The 14877-nt window shown below is 49.2% G+C and overlaps 1 protein-coding gene and 1 pseudogene across 1 annotated transcript in view; both read right to left on the bottom strand.

Moving 5' to 3' along the window:
* The window catches only part of clip2 (CAP-GLY domain containing linker protein 2), a 194050-nt gene that overhangs the window by 138552 nt on the left and 40621 nt on the right, over positions 1-14877 (bottom strand). The gene's annotated exons all lie outside the window — the stretch shown is intronic.
* LOC147102103 (large ribosomal subunit protein eL33 pseudogene) lies at positions 10238-12991 on the bottom strand (annotated as a pseudogene).

The following is a 14877-nucleotide window of genomic DNA, read 5'->3' on the forward strand; positions in this document are numbered from 1 at the left end:
AACAGGTCATGGTAATATTCGGTGTCATCTTGAGCTAGGCCAGTGAGAGGGTCTTCTATTTCCTCCATACCCAGCTGGACATTAGCCAGCTTTTGTTCCAAATCCAGACATCTTTCCTGAAGAGACTTCTTCAGGCGTTCAGCTTCATCCAGCTTTTTCTGGGCTTCCTGCAAGTCTTTTACTAATGACGTCATTTGTGATTTCAATACTTCAACTTCATTCGGAGATTGGTTGATCGGACTATTCAATCCCTCTACTGCAGCAGCTGTTTCAACCTTCTGTTGTTCAACATTGACGTGAGTCAGCGTACTTTTGGCATCCAAGGGTTGCTCTGCTGCCATCTTCTCAGTCTGTGTTGCAACCTCAGCTATTTCAATAACTTTTGGGAGCTCCAAACCCCTCTCCTTTGAAGATTTAAACTCCTGTTCAATTTGTTCCCATTTCAGAGTCTTGTCCTTCAGCATATGAAGGAGTTGGCTGACCGTTAACTCCAAACCCCTCTCCTTTGAAGATTTAAACTCATGTTCAATTTGTTCCCATTTCAGAGTCTTGTCCTTCAGCATATGAAAGAGTTGGCTGACCGTTAACTCTTCTGACCTCATACGTTTCCCAGTAGCTGCAGGGCTGTTTATAACCTTGCCCTGGGGCTCCTTTGCTGTTTCTACTTCGCCATCATCCGCAGCCTCCACCATTCGAATTTCCCCACTTGAATCGTCCGGTGATGCTGCACCCAACTTCAGTAGGAGCTCGGAGTTCATGGCGACCAAATCAGTCTTTTCTGCCTGCAATCCGCTAACAAGCGCTTTCAGTTGCTGAACCTCTTGCTCCACCAGATTAAAGCACGCAAGATAAAGTAGTGCCACACCTAAAATAGTTCTCTTAAAGGTGAACGGTTACATACAATAGTTCTCTTAAAGGTAGAACAGTTACATACACTACAGAAGCCTTCGGCCTCCTCTCTGCCAAACATGGCCTCTCTCTCCCCCCACCACGATTATCGACCTCCCGCCCAACCTACCCCCACCCCCCACCCCAAGTCCCGATCTCTCGTTCCCATCCGATTGCCGGGGACCATCCCCAAGGTTTCCTGCCTGCGGCCTCCTCCCACCTGGCAGCCATCCAGCCTATCAATCTGGCTGGCTACCGGGCGGGAAACGGAAGAACAATCTTATAATGAGGTCCTGCTGTTAAAATCGGCAGGACCTCGCATCTCCAGCCATTTTGGGTTTCCCCCACACTACCGTGCTCCCCGCCTCCCCATAAATATCGGGATCAATGTGGGTTTCGGGCAGAAACCTGTAGCGTCCCCTACATCCCCTGCTGATTGGCCATCCGTAGAGCTGATTTACATGCGGGGTGGGCAGTTGTTTTGCACAGATCCCAAACAATGGCCCATTCGTAAGCAAAGTCTGGCCATTCAAGAAGACATTCAGCATCTTGGTGTCAACAAATTCTTTTGACCTCTGTTGGTCAGGGAGACAGACTATTAGAAAAAATCAGGACACAGACACAATAGAGCCAGGCTGCAGGAGAACCGCTGTCTTGGTCAGGGCGAGTTCATGTTTCAACATCAAGTGAAGGGTCCACCAAACAGAAGTTATACTGATTGTACCGAGTGTGTCTCATGTTTTGCCTACTGTGAAATAAAGCAGCTTACGAATCAAACCAAACAATGCCTCACCTAGTGTTAACTCGCTCAGCATTAGGAGAGATTAAAGGAGTGCATGTGTTTGAGACATGACGATCTGGTCCCGATCACAAGGGACTTTTACAGTTACACTTCTGGGTACTGCTACTGTGCTAGTAGAGACAGGGCAATGGGTGGCAACTCCCGTGAAAAGCGGGAAACCGGGCTTCTTTAAGGGAGCCCGAGTCAGTGCCTGCGACAGACCCGAATTCGTGACACCCAATCGGAAGGCCGATTTTAATATGATAAGGCAGGATCTACCCAAAGTGGACTGGGATCAGCTACTTGTAGGAAAATCCACATCAGAGCAGTGGGAGTCATTCAGAAAGGAAATAGAGAGGGTACAGCGCCAACATGTTCCCGTAAAGGTCAAGGGTGGGACCAACAAGTCCAGGGAACCCTGGATGTCAAGGGATATACAAGAATGGATTAGGAAAAAAAGGGAGGCTTTTGGCAGATACAAAGGACTAAAAACAGTGGAAGCCCTAGAGGAGTATAGAAAGTGCAGGGCGGTACTTAAAAAAGAAATTAGGAGAACGAAGAGGGGACATGAAAAAACACTGGCAGGCAAAATAAAGGAAAATCCCAAGGTGTTTTCCAAGTATATTAAGGGCAAGAGGATAACCAGGGAAAGAGTAGGGCCCATTAGGGACCAAAGTGGCAAACTGTGTGTAGAGCCAGAAGATGTAGATGAGGTTTTAAATGAATATTTTGCATCTGTGTTCACTATGGTGAAGGACGATGTAGGCATAGAAATCAGGCAGGGGGATTGTGTTATACTTGAGCAAATTAGCATTGAGAGCGAGTAGGTATTAGCGGTTTTAGCGGGCTTAAAAGTGGATAAATCCCCAGGCCCAGACGAGATGTATCCCAGGCTGCTGTGTGAGGCAAGGGAGGAGATTGCAGGGGCCCTGACACAAATTTTCAGAACCTCTCTAGCCACAGGGGAGGTGCCAGAGGACTGGAGGACAGCTAACGTAGTACCATTATTCAAGAAGGGTAGTAGGGATAAACCAGGGAATTACAGGCCAGTGAGCCTAACATCAGTGGTAGGGAAATTATTGGAAAAAATTCTGAGGGACAGAATTAGTCTCCACTTGGAGGGGCAAGGATTAATCAAGGATAGTCAGCATAGCTTTGTCAGGGGGAGATCATGTCTAACCAATTTGATTCAATTTTTCAAGGGGGTGACTAGGCGTGTGGATGAGGGTAGTGCAGTTGATGTAGTCTACATGGACTTTAGTAAGGCTTTTGACAAAGTCCCACGTGGGAGACTGGTCAAGAAGGTAAGAGCCCATGGGATCCAAGGCAATTTGGCACATTGGATCCAAAATTGGCTTAGTGCCAGGAAGCAGAGGGTGATGGTCGAAGGTTGTTTTTGTGACTGGAAGCCTGTGTCCAGTGGTGTACCGCAGGGATCGGTGCTGGGTCCTGTGCTGTTTGTAGTGTACATTAATGATTTAGATATGAATGTAGGAGGTATGATCAGTAAGTTTGCAGATGACACGAAAATTGGTGGAGTGGTAAATAGCGAGGAGGGAAGCCTCAGGCTACAGGACGATATAGACGGGTTGGTCAGATGGGCAGAACAGTGGCAAATGGAATTTAACCTTGAAAAGTGTGAGATGATGCATTTTGGGAGGACTAACAAGGCAAGGGAATACACATTGAATGGTAGGACCCTAGGAAGGACAGAAGATCAGAGGGACCTTGGTGTGCATGTACATAGATCCCTGAAGGCAGCAGGACAGGCAGATAAGGTGGTTAAAAAGGCATATGGGATACTTGCCTTCATTAGCCGAGGCATAGAATATAAGAGCAGGGAGGTTATGATGGAGCTGTACAAAACGCTGGTTAGGCCACAGCTGGAATACTGTGTGCAGTTCTGGTCGCCACACTATAGGAAGGATGTGATTGCATTGGAGAGGGTGCAGAGGAGATTCACCAGGATGTTACCTGGGCTGGAGCGCTTCAGCTATGAAGAGAGACTGGACAGGCTGGGGTTGTTTTCCTTAGAGCAGAGAAGGCTGAGGGGGGACCTGATTGAGGTGTATAAAATTATGAGGGGCATAGATAGGGTAGATAGAAAGGAACTTTTCCCCTTAGTAGAGGGGTCAATAACCAGGGGGCATAGTTTCAAGGTAAAGGGCAGGAGGTTTAGAGGGGATTTGAGGGAAAACTTTTTCACCAAGAAGGTGGTTGGAATCTGGAACTCACTGCCTGAAAGGGTGGTAGAGGCAGGAACCCTCACAACATTCAAGAAGCATTTAGATGAGCACTTGAAATGCCATAGCATACAAGGCTACGGACCAAGTGCTGAGAAATTGGATTAGAATAGACAGGGCTTGATGGGCTTAAGGCTAAGGGGATCAAGGGGTATGGGGAGAAAGCAGGGACCGGGTACTGAATTTGGATGATCAGCCATGATCGCATTGAATGGCGGAGCAGGCTCGAGGGGCTGAATGGCCTACTCCTGCTCCTATCTTCTATGTTTCTATGGCCGGCGCAGACACGATGGGCCGAAGGGCCTCTTTCTGTGCTGTATAACTCTATGACTCTATTGTTCATGGTAAGATGTTTCCTACAGTGTATCCGAGGGAGTGGAGCAGCAATGAGCACAGGAAATCCCTCCATGCTGAGCGGAACGGCACAGAGGGAATTTCTGAGAGACGGCACAGCTTCTGAGGCTTAGATGCCGGGAGGGGTTTGGGGTCCATACTTCAATGAGTACCTCCATCCATACAGGTGAGATGCCCTGAATTGCCTCTATACACCTAACAGGGACAGGGCCGAGTGTAGATTTTATTTCCTGGATGGCACTGGCTGCAGGAAGAAGTAACACCAGGACATCCATTTGGTAAACGTCTCTGGTGACACCATCCAGCTCCGCCACCATTCAGTATTTCCCTCACCCTGGTGACCTTCACAGCAAGGGCTGGTCTCCTTCTGATCCATGTGGACGGGCAGGTGAGGATTTGGGGGGAGTGTGTCATTGAGTATCGCCATCATTTCAATTGGGAAAGATGCAAGCCCCCAAGCTCCAGACTTTCAGCAGAAAGGTGCAAAGGAGCTGCCTGTTGTAATTCAGCCCGTGCGTCTGGCGGAAGAAAAAGATCATAAGCACACACTGCTTGGAAAATTCTCAACGTATGGGGATCCCTGCAGAGCCTGAAGGTTGAAAGTCACCAACTGGGTGCTCAAGCACACCAGCGCCTGACTGCCCTCCCCATTCTGTTTGTTAAACTCTAACCCCTAGAACACTATAAGATCTAGACAATTCTGGACTCGAACTCTCCACCTTCTGACTCAGAGACAAGACTCCTACTAACGGAGCCAAGCTGACCCTAAAAATTAGATTCATAGCCAAACTCATGTCATGTAGGACTCTTACAGATGGTAGGCAGAGAGGCTGAAATTCCATGGGGGTTCCATTGATCCCCCGCCCGAGTTACGATAGGAGGCTAGTACAAACCCCATGGAATTTCAGCCCGAGACTTTTATACCTGCAGTTTGGGCTGGGTTGAACCCATCACATGGAGGTCAGACTGTGTGCTGATCCCCTGCACCACTCAATCACCCCCCAGAGAAATACTAAAGAACTAGTTGTTAGGGAATGAACCTGCACAGGGAGTCCCCAGTGGATTTCTAGTTCATCGCCTGATCCACTCAAGCACAACCACCGAACACAAAAACACCTGTAATCAAATTTAACCTTTACCAGAAGTGGGGCTCAATTGGTCCAAAACCTGAAGCACTAGAGGTCATCCTGGTGGCAAGATTGTGCTTTGTGAAGTCAGGCGGCAACAGACTGTGTTCCATCTCACATCGTGTCATTTACTGGTCACTTGCTAAAGGCTATTTTATGGTGGTGTCACTCACTGTGGACTGCTGTCTATTGATATCATGTAATAATAACCTGCTGGTGTGAATCACTGAGGGGCATTGCCTGCTGTTATTAAAGGAGTGTGGCAGCATGCATAGAAAGTTGGTTAAAGGATGGAAAACAGGGAATAGTTATTAATGGATGTGTTTTGGACTGGAGAGATGTAAACAGTGCTATCCCTCAGGGGCCGTGTTGGGATCATCATTATCTAATAACAATAGTAACTACACTTCAAAAGTAATTCATTGGCTTTGGGCATCCTGAAAAAGTGAAAGGTGCTATATAAATGTAGGCTTGTTCTTTCTTTTTTGTTGTTCTCAATGATCTGGACTTGGGTATATGGGGCACAATATCAAGATCTGCAGACCACACAACATAGGGAGCATGGATAACTGTAAAGAGGACTGTAAGTGGCTTTAGGGCATAGACAGGTTAGTAAATTGAGTAGATAGATGCTAGATGAAATTTTATATTGAGAACTATGCGATGATACATTTTAAGATAATGAATAAGGACAGAACATATACATTAAAAGCAGTAGAGGAGCAGAGAGACTTAAGAGTTCAGATACACAAATCTTTGAAAGGGGAGAACAAGTTGATAAAGAGGTTAAAAAAAAACATATGGGGTCCTGGGTTTTATAAATACTGTAGTGGTTAAAGTGTACAAAAGCAAAGGGGGTAATGCTAAATCTATATAAATCATTGGCTACATTGTAGCTAGAATACTGTGCCCAGTTCTAGGTGCCTGATGTTAGAAAGGACATCAAGTCCATGGAGAAGGTGCAGAGGGGGTTCACTAAGATGATATCAGGGTTCGAAGACTTTAGTTGTGAGGACAGAACAGAGATACTGGGACACTTTTCATTCGAACAAAAAGGTTGAGGGGAAATCTAATAGTGTTCAAAGTTATAAGAGGTTTTGAGAGGGAGCTGGTTAAAATCTTGGCAAAAGAAGTGACTGAGGGACATAAGAGACGGATTATGGGATTGCTTAAACTTTGGAACTGGGCCAATGAACCACAATGGTCTTTTCTGGCCTGACCATGTCTGCGATAGTGGTAAGTTGGAGAATATGGCTGAGCTCCTGTTCACATTGTTTAACACTGTCAAGAAAAGTTTCATTCGCCCGGATACACTAGTGATTGAGCCTGACTGCTGAAGATTGCTTATACTAAGAGTAATGTAGCAGTATGGACACTCATAATGAGTCATCTTTTTTCTCAGAAATTCCAGAATCCAGTGGATTTAAGGGATTACAAATTGGTTAGCGTTGGGCCCATTTTTCAGGCATAAAATGGATGCAAAACATACCAATTTAGCAGTGAGACAGCCTGTGCCCAATCTGCCCAGGTGTTGGGCCCACTGCTAAACTTTCCGGGCCCATTTTTTAGACGGCCACCTAAAACAGGCGTTGGGCCCCTTGCATACGTTAATTGGGGCGTAACACATGTCGAAGAACCCCTCTACAAAATCCGTTACTGATGAGCGGGGAAGATGTCAGGCCTGTCCCACTCAGAATTCTTCAGCGGACCCTGCAGCTGCCAACTAAAGGTACGGTTAAAAAAATAAACCTTTCAGTGGAGGAGGACAGGTGTGTTCCCCACCCCAGACTCCGCAGTCCTTGCGATCCCTGTTGCTCACTTCAAATCCCACCCCCTCCCCCAGACTTACCTGAGGGCTGCTGTCGGGGAGGCAGGCCAACCTTATTGATTTTTCTCATTTAGCAATCTGCCTGTGGAAGCGCGATTGGTTCACCCCGAATATGCAGATAAGGCCTGAGGACCAATTCCTGGCGATCCTTGGGCCCAGATGAGAATCTACCCCAAAGGCTCCCCCTCCTATCGATCTCACAGCGCAGCACCCTGCATCACCACCACTTGAATTATCAGCCCCGAGGCTGACAGAGAGGTGAGACTTCCAGCCCATCAGATCCAACTTAGATCCCCGACATGAATGGTCAAGTGTTCCACTAACCTCGGGGGCGATTTTGCCAGCCCTGGGGAGGCGGGTATGGAGGCGGGACTGCCGGGAAAATGGCAGAATTTGGGGGCAGGTGCCCAACCCGCCTCCATGCCATCGTGCCAGGAGACAGGTAGCCGTCCTGCACCGGGTCCCGTCTCCTTGGAGGCGGGAAGGGATTAAAGCCTATTAACTGCCTGTTAACAGGCAGAAAATAGGATTATCCCCTTTTTGCCCTCACAAGTGCAGGCTTCCCGAAGGCTCCAAAACCCGCCAGGTCAGCGAGGCGAGTACTGGGTCTGCGAGGGTCGGGGGGATGCAAAAGTGTGGTGTGAAGGTAAGTGATGGGTGCAAGAGTGGAGAGGTGAGTATCTGAGGTAAGTGCAAAGTGTTAGTAAAAGTGTACTTACCTTTGTTTCTTCCTGCAGGCTTCAGTCAATGTGTATGCGGAGAGTCTCAGACCTCCGCGTTGGGGAATCCAGATGGCCGTTGCATTCTCAGATGCAACAACCATCTAATTTCTGCAAAAGAAAAAAAGAAGTTTGATGAGGTCTTGAATTCAAGACCCCATTAAACTACAGAGAATGTCAGTGTTTGACAGCTTCACAGAGCTGTCAAACGATGACGATTCATCTGTCAAAAATTTTTGACAGATGAAACGTCATACGTTGATGTTCTCTGCAACTGGCTTTCCTTTAATTGGCCTGCTAAGCTCGCTGGGCGGGCTTAACAAGGTCAATCAAGGGAAAATAGCGTGGGTTGGCCAGAAGTTGATGGAGGCGGGACTAAAACCCAACAAGTGGGAGTCCCGCCATTGGCAAAATCACCCCCTAATCTCCACATCTTATCTCCCTCAGTCTTTGCTTTGCCCCTGAATCTACAGTCATTAAAAACCCAAGCTTGGTTTTGCCTCGTAATTACTTTCTAAATTCTTTCTCTGTTCACCCTGGTGGTGTTCCACAGTTTGGAGACTGACCCTAATTCCCCCCCCGACCTGCTCCCCCGCCCCCGCCCCACCCAAAAAGGATTTTAATTTGCCAAAATAGTGGCATGGTTGTACGAGTGACATTTCCTGCCTGTTTAAATGCATATTTGATCACAGATCACCCTTCCCATCCTTTTCTATGTCATCTGATCAATTAGGGAAGGCCATTGATGGGGAACGGATGTGATATGACAGTAATGTGCAGTACTGCAGCAATTGAATTGTGTTTCCATTAGGAGCAGTGAATCCAGCAGCAGTCTTATTGAACAACCTAACATCAATACATCATCATCCCAGTCTTTCAAAAGGAGAGCAGTTGATTGTCTAATCCAGTAATCTGCATCTAATAGCGGCTCCCAACCAGATGCAATTAAGCAGGAAAGTCTGCACACTGTACAGTGAGCGCCAATTTTGCAAAATCAATACAACACCCCAAAGCTTTAGTTTTAGCCCACCAAAAGCCTGCGAGTACCCTTCCTCCAGTGATAAAACAATGTACGAGGCTAGAAATCCGTGAGCTGTAGTGTTGTGGGTAGTCGCAATGGTAACAAAGTGCTGTCATTAAAGGCACGGTACCCCATACAGTGATCCAAAAAAAAGAGACAGGGCCTAAGGACACCTTCTTATTAAAAAAAAAGTCTTTCTCATTACAGATGTATTGACTTTTCTTTTACAATGGAGCTCTGTCTTGGGTATAGTTCATGCAGCCATGTTGTTAATTTGTACTCTTGAGTCTAGGGTTCTGCCCCATCACTGACATGAATGGTGGGGCAAATGTTAGTTTTACAAATACTGGGTGTCATTTTATGAGTCCATATTGTTGGTAGGCAACTTTGTCCTCCAGGATGCATATGGAAAATTAAAATGAATGGTTGTAAAATCGATGGCAGTGCACGCCTGAATTTACGATATGTGCCACGGTGGGCGTGGCTCCCTGCGGGAGCGCACACTCGTAAGGCTACACCCATCAGACCTTCCTCAAATTAACCTTATCCCCCCACCCCCCAACTCCCCATCTGCTGCCCACTGCAAAAACCTTTGTGATGGAGAGGAAATGGGGTCAGAAGCTTACCTCAGGGTCAAATAGGAGGTTGAGTTTGCAAAAAGTCTGGTTCAGCCTAAGGTAGTGACCAGGGAGGGGGATGGAATCGATGGCTAGGGAACCGCATTTTTGGCCAGCGCCAAAGGCACCTGCTTTGGTTTTCCCAATGTTTAATTAGGAAATTTTGACTCATCCAGGACTGGAAGTCGGACAAGCAGTCTGAAAATACAGAAGCAGTGGAGGGGTCGAGAGAAGTGGTGGTGAGGTAAAGCTTTGTGTCAACAGCTCACACGTGGAACCCGACATCATGTCTTCAGATTATGTCGTCGAAGGACAACATGTGGATGAGAAATAGGACAGAGTCAAGGATAGATCCTTGGGGAACTCCAGAGGTAACAGTGCCTGGGCGGAAAGAGAAGCCTTTGCAGGAGATTCTCTAGTTATGACTGGATAGGTAAAAGTGAAACCAGGCGAGGGCAGCTGGACAATGGAGGAGAGGAATTGGAAGAGGATAGTGTGATCAACCGTGTCAAAAGCTGCCGACAGGTGTCGAGAAGAACGAGGAGGGATAGTGCACCACAGTCACAATTGCATAGGAATAAAAAAAGAAAATGCTGTAGGTATTCGTGTTGACCTCTTGGGACGAATGCCTACTAAATAATTTAGTTCGAGTTCGGATGAATAATCACTAAGTTGTTTATTAACTGGAACTGACGAAATACAACAGGTAAGCTGGCTTTATACAGGAGCAATGCGAGATAGGTCTTACCCCGACGGGGACTCCACGAGGACTGAGTCCGTAGTCCTTGGGAGAGCGTGATGACGTCATCACGCTTAGTCACGTTTTCCTGCTCTTCGGATGTCATGTGACCGCGTCCTGACGCTAGCACGTTGGCCCGCGCTTGGGGCGGTCACGTGACCCGCGCCGATACGTCGGCGCGTTCACCCGGTGTGGAGGCTGGCCGTTGAGGCCGAAGTCGCGACCGCGGTAGCAGGAGCTGGAGGCCGAGCTGAGCCGGCGCTTGCCGCGGGGGATCGCGTCGCTCATGTCTGCCAGCTGATGCAGCCGAAGTCGCGGTAGGCCGGGCTGTGCCGGCGGCTGTCGCGCGTACGTCACGCAATGCGTGATGTGACGTCAGCGTGCTAGGGCGCGTCTTAAAGGGGCAACGGCCCCCACAGGTAAGTTAAAGGGGCAATGGCCCAAACAGGTAAGTAATACACCTACAGTTAGGGTAAAGTGAATTATATACATTATATATGTGTAAGGGACACCCGGTGGAACTGCCACATGCGCCCCCCCAGAATTCGCTTTAACGAAAGTCCAAAGATGAGATGGTCTGACGAGCAGTTGGTCTCAGTGGGCGTGCTGTCTCGACTTGGCGGGCGAGGTCTGAAGATGCTGGTCGTCAGCGGATCCTTACGCACGTCATGGCGAATAAAATGTATCCGTCAGGCGAAGGACCGTGGAAACATGCGAAACAGCAGGCCATGTCAGAGTGACGGGCAGGTCGGGTGGACGCGGGCGATCGCTCTGTTGATGGTAGAAGTCCTTGTTCTGACGAACTCTGCAGGAACGCCAACCGGGCGATCCAGAAGGACTTTACGGGCGAGGTTGGTGAACTCGCCGACAGGTGAGCATAATCGTTGGGAGCCTGGCACGCACAGAACGGTGCGTACCACAGTGCTACGACGATCGCACAACGGCGAGTGAGCCGTTGCTACGCAGAGCAGTGCTCGGTGCGGACTGCAACTTTCACGTGGCCGATCGCGGCCGCGGGCTGTCCGTTGGACCCGTCCTCGATGTTTGCTGCGTCAGTAGATGTTTACGTTTGTTAAGGGGGAATGGGCGGCCGCAGCGAGCGAGTGGCTGAAAAACAGCATCGGCATGTAACGGGCTAGAATGGCAAATGTCGGCCCGCGTCAGGTGCTGTCCAAGCGTCGGAGTTGGAGACGGGCAGGCCCTTAGTTCCTAGTTCTGATCATTCTGTTGATTCGGTCTTTTCTGTTACCAGCAGCACCACCCTCAACAAAAGGTATTGTCTTTTCGTTCATGCCACCACGTGGCGAGGACAGTTTGAAGGGCCACAAGATATCGTTGGCCATGTTGAAGTTCTTGCCGACTGTGTAGATCCCATGGATCAGATCGCCAATACAAATTATGTCATACTTTCCAAGCTGCTTTGCAATCGAGGCATTGGCAGTGAAAGCGATGCGCTGGTGTTGGATCTGTCGAAACCACGTTTGTAAATCAATTCACGGACAGACTTCAGATTTGGATATTCCCATGTAATGTATGGCTCTGCAATACGGAGCATGTTGATTGAAGCTTTATTCGTTTTTGAATTTCAGATGCTTCGAAGTGGGAAGGAGCGTTTAGGATGACAGTAGGACTAAAAGGTTCACTGACCTGTGTTGAGCCGCATTTTTTCGAATCCTCATCACTGATGGGAGTGACCGAATCGAGTTCTTCATGAGGAAGGCAATTAGAAAAGCCACTGTCCACAGGGTGACGCAACAATTTTACCCCTTGAGTGCCCCTGCCAAAGCGTTTGAAACAAAAAACTGGTGAGGCAGCAACATTGAGGAAGCGATTGAGCAAGGGGGTGTGCATCTTGAGCACCGTCTCTGAATCTTGCCCTACTTGTCTGTTGAGGACTGGGCAATCAATCACACGCATGTCAAAGGCAGATCCTAAAAAGGATGGTTTGTGAGTCTCGTTGGCTGTAGCGATGGTGTAAGGAGGCTGAGCTGCAGATTCATCGCAATATTTCCCAAACAAGCCAACCGGAAGGATTCACTGAGCGAGACTGCTACGTAGACGCTCTTTTAGGCAATTAACGTTCCGAGTGTGTCCTCCGAAGAAAATGGTCACCGTCATTGCATTAAGTCTCTGAGAGGCTTCCGGGAACGCCATTTTAAACAGTAGAGCGGACAGAAGTCATCGGTGATGTCTCATCTCAACATTACGTTCAAATCTGTGCCTTGCGGTGCTAAAGGAACTGGAAGTTAACTAAGCGGACGAGGAAACATTTGTTATTTATTGTCAACTGACGTGCAGCTGTGCTTCAAATCCTTGATGGGTACAGCTTCGCACGAATCCTGTGCCCCCTAGCCCTGGTAGGCAGGTTACTGCTGGACTTGGCACGGACCATGCCACTGTTTAAATGAGCACGAGTCTTGTGTGGTTTACCACCAGGAGTGACAGTGCTGTTCTTAGCTTTGTGGACGTAGGCACCTCTCGTGCCCAGGTAAAGGTCCGTTTCAGCCCGGCAAGAAACCCCCTCAATCTGCAGGAGAGCAGTGTGCTCTCTTTGGTTGCGAAAGCCTCGTTTATAGCCAGTAAACGCAGTTTTGCAGAACATAGGGATATTACCAGTCCTGATATCAGTAATGAAACCGTAGAAGGAATAGTAACCTACTTCCGGTAGGTTTTCTTTCACTGTTCCTGTAGGAAGGCTATTCACTCGGCTCTTGTCAGGTCATTAAAATCAGAGTGCAGGTTTTCGACCGTCTGTAGCTTAAAACCTGTTTCTAGCACGTGCTCTATGGAGAGGAATCGCTTCCGGACCCTTGTGCTGATGGACCAGAGAAAGGGTGGGACAGACCGGGTCGTCGTCGTGGTCGGTGGGGGGAAACTGCCGGAAGGGCGGCAACGCTGCTTGTCGTTTCTGTTGACTTAGTGAAACTACTGCCGAGAAGGCGGCACGCTTCTCTTACTCGCCGGCAAGTATGATAGGTAACACAACCAGCAGGCCGACGGGCTGGTGCGTCGTCGGTGGGGAACGAGTCTTCGTGTTGCATGAGGGGTGGAGCCTCGTGGCTTGCGAGGGATGGGTCCTCGAGGTTTGCGAGGGGTGGGTCCTCGTGGTTCGCGAGGGATGGGTCCTTGCGTTTCAAGAGGAGCGAGTCCTCGTTCGCGGGGGTGAGTCCTCGTGGTATCCCCGCCGGGTGCGCTCCGATCTTGTGGGCCCGAACATGCTGTACCCCGCGCTTGGAGAGATTTATACTTGCTGTTGCGTTGGACGTATGGGCGGACGACCCGCATGGCGGTAGAAAAGTCAAACACGGGGGCAGTAAGCAAATGCGTGGTCTGCTCCGCGTCGATGGTCCCGGCGAACTGGGCTTCTACCTTGCCAAAGCACGAGGGCGGTTGTTTCTCCCTGAAGTGCGGCAGCGACAGCAAAACGGCTGGTGCTTCCATGGTGTGCTTCTTTTGCGAAAAACGTTCGCAAAATCGAGGTCCGGCTGTTTTTTTTTTGTCCGTGAAAAACGTGATCACCTCCAGGCTGTGCTGCCCTTGCGAATACGTTCACAAAAACGGGGTCGCCAGGTTCAGGCTGTGTGCTTCCTCCGTGAAAACCGTCCACGGAGTCGGTTGTTCGTCGGTCGTCGTCTGTGAAGACGAGGTTCAGGATGCGCGTTTCTTCCGTGAAAAACGTTCATGGATACGGGGTCACCAATTGTAGTGTAGGAATTGATGAGCACCCGTACTCACGTCATTGGAGGTGTTGTTGGCTGCGCTTCGGCCGTGAAAAACGTTCATGGTCTCGGGGTCACCAATTGTAGGTATTCGTGTTGACCTCTCGGGACAAATGCCTACTAAATAATTTAGTTCGAGTTCGGATGAATAATCACTAAGTTGTTTATTAACTGGAACTGATGAAATACAACAGGTAAGCTGGCTTTATACAGGAGCAATGCGAGATAGGTCTTACCCCGACGGGGACTCCACGAGGACTGAGTCCGTAGTCCTCGGGAGAGCGTGATGACGTCATCACGCTTAGTCATGTTTTCCTGCTCTTCGGCTGTCATGTGACCGCGTCCTGACGCTAGCACGTTGGCCCGCGCTTGGGGCGGTCACGTGACCCGCGCCGATACGTCGGCGCGTTCACCCGGTGCGGAGGCTGGCCGTTGAGGCCGAAGTCGCGACCGCGGTAGCAGGAGCTGGAGGCCGAGCTGAGCCGGCGCTTGCCGCGGGGAATCGCGTCGCTCATGTCTGCCAGCCGATGCGGCCGAAGTGGCGGTAGGCCGGGCTGTGCCGGCGGCTGTCGCGCGTACATCACGCAATGCGTGATGTGACGTCAGCGCGCTAGGGTGCGTCTTAAAGGGGCAACGGCCCCCACAGGTCAGTTAAAGGGGCAATGGCCCAAACAGGTAAGTAATACACGTACAGTTAGGTTAAAGTGAATTATATACATTATATGTGTAAGGGACACCCGGTGGAACCGCCACAATGCTGGAAATACCCAGCAGGTTAGGCAGCATCTGTGGAGATAGAAACAGAGTCAATATTGACAGCAGGTCAACATTCCAGACTCAA

Source organism: Somniosus microcephalus, chromosome 22, assembly GCF_052327205.1.
Source record: "Somniosus microcephalus isolate GS21.2 chromosome 22, FLI_Smic_1.0, whole genome shotgun sequence".
NCBI lineage: Eukaryota > Metazoa > Chordata > Chondrichthyes > Squaliformes > Somniosidae > Somniosus > Somniosus microcephalus.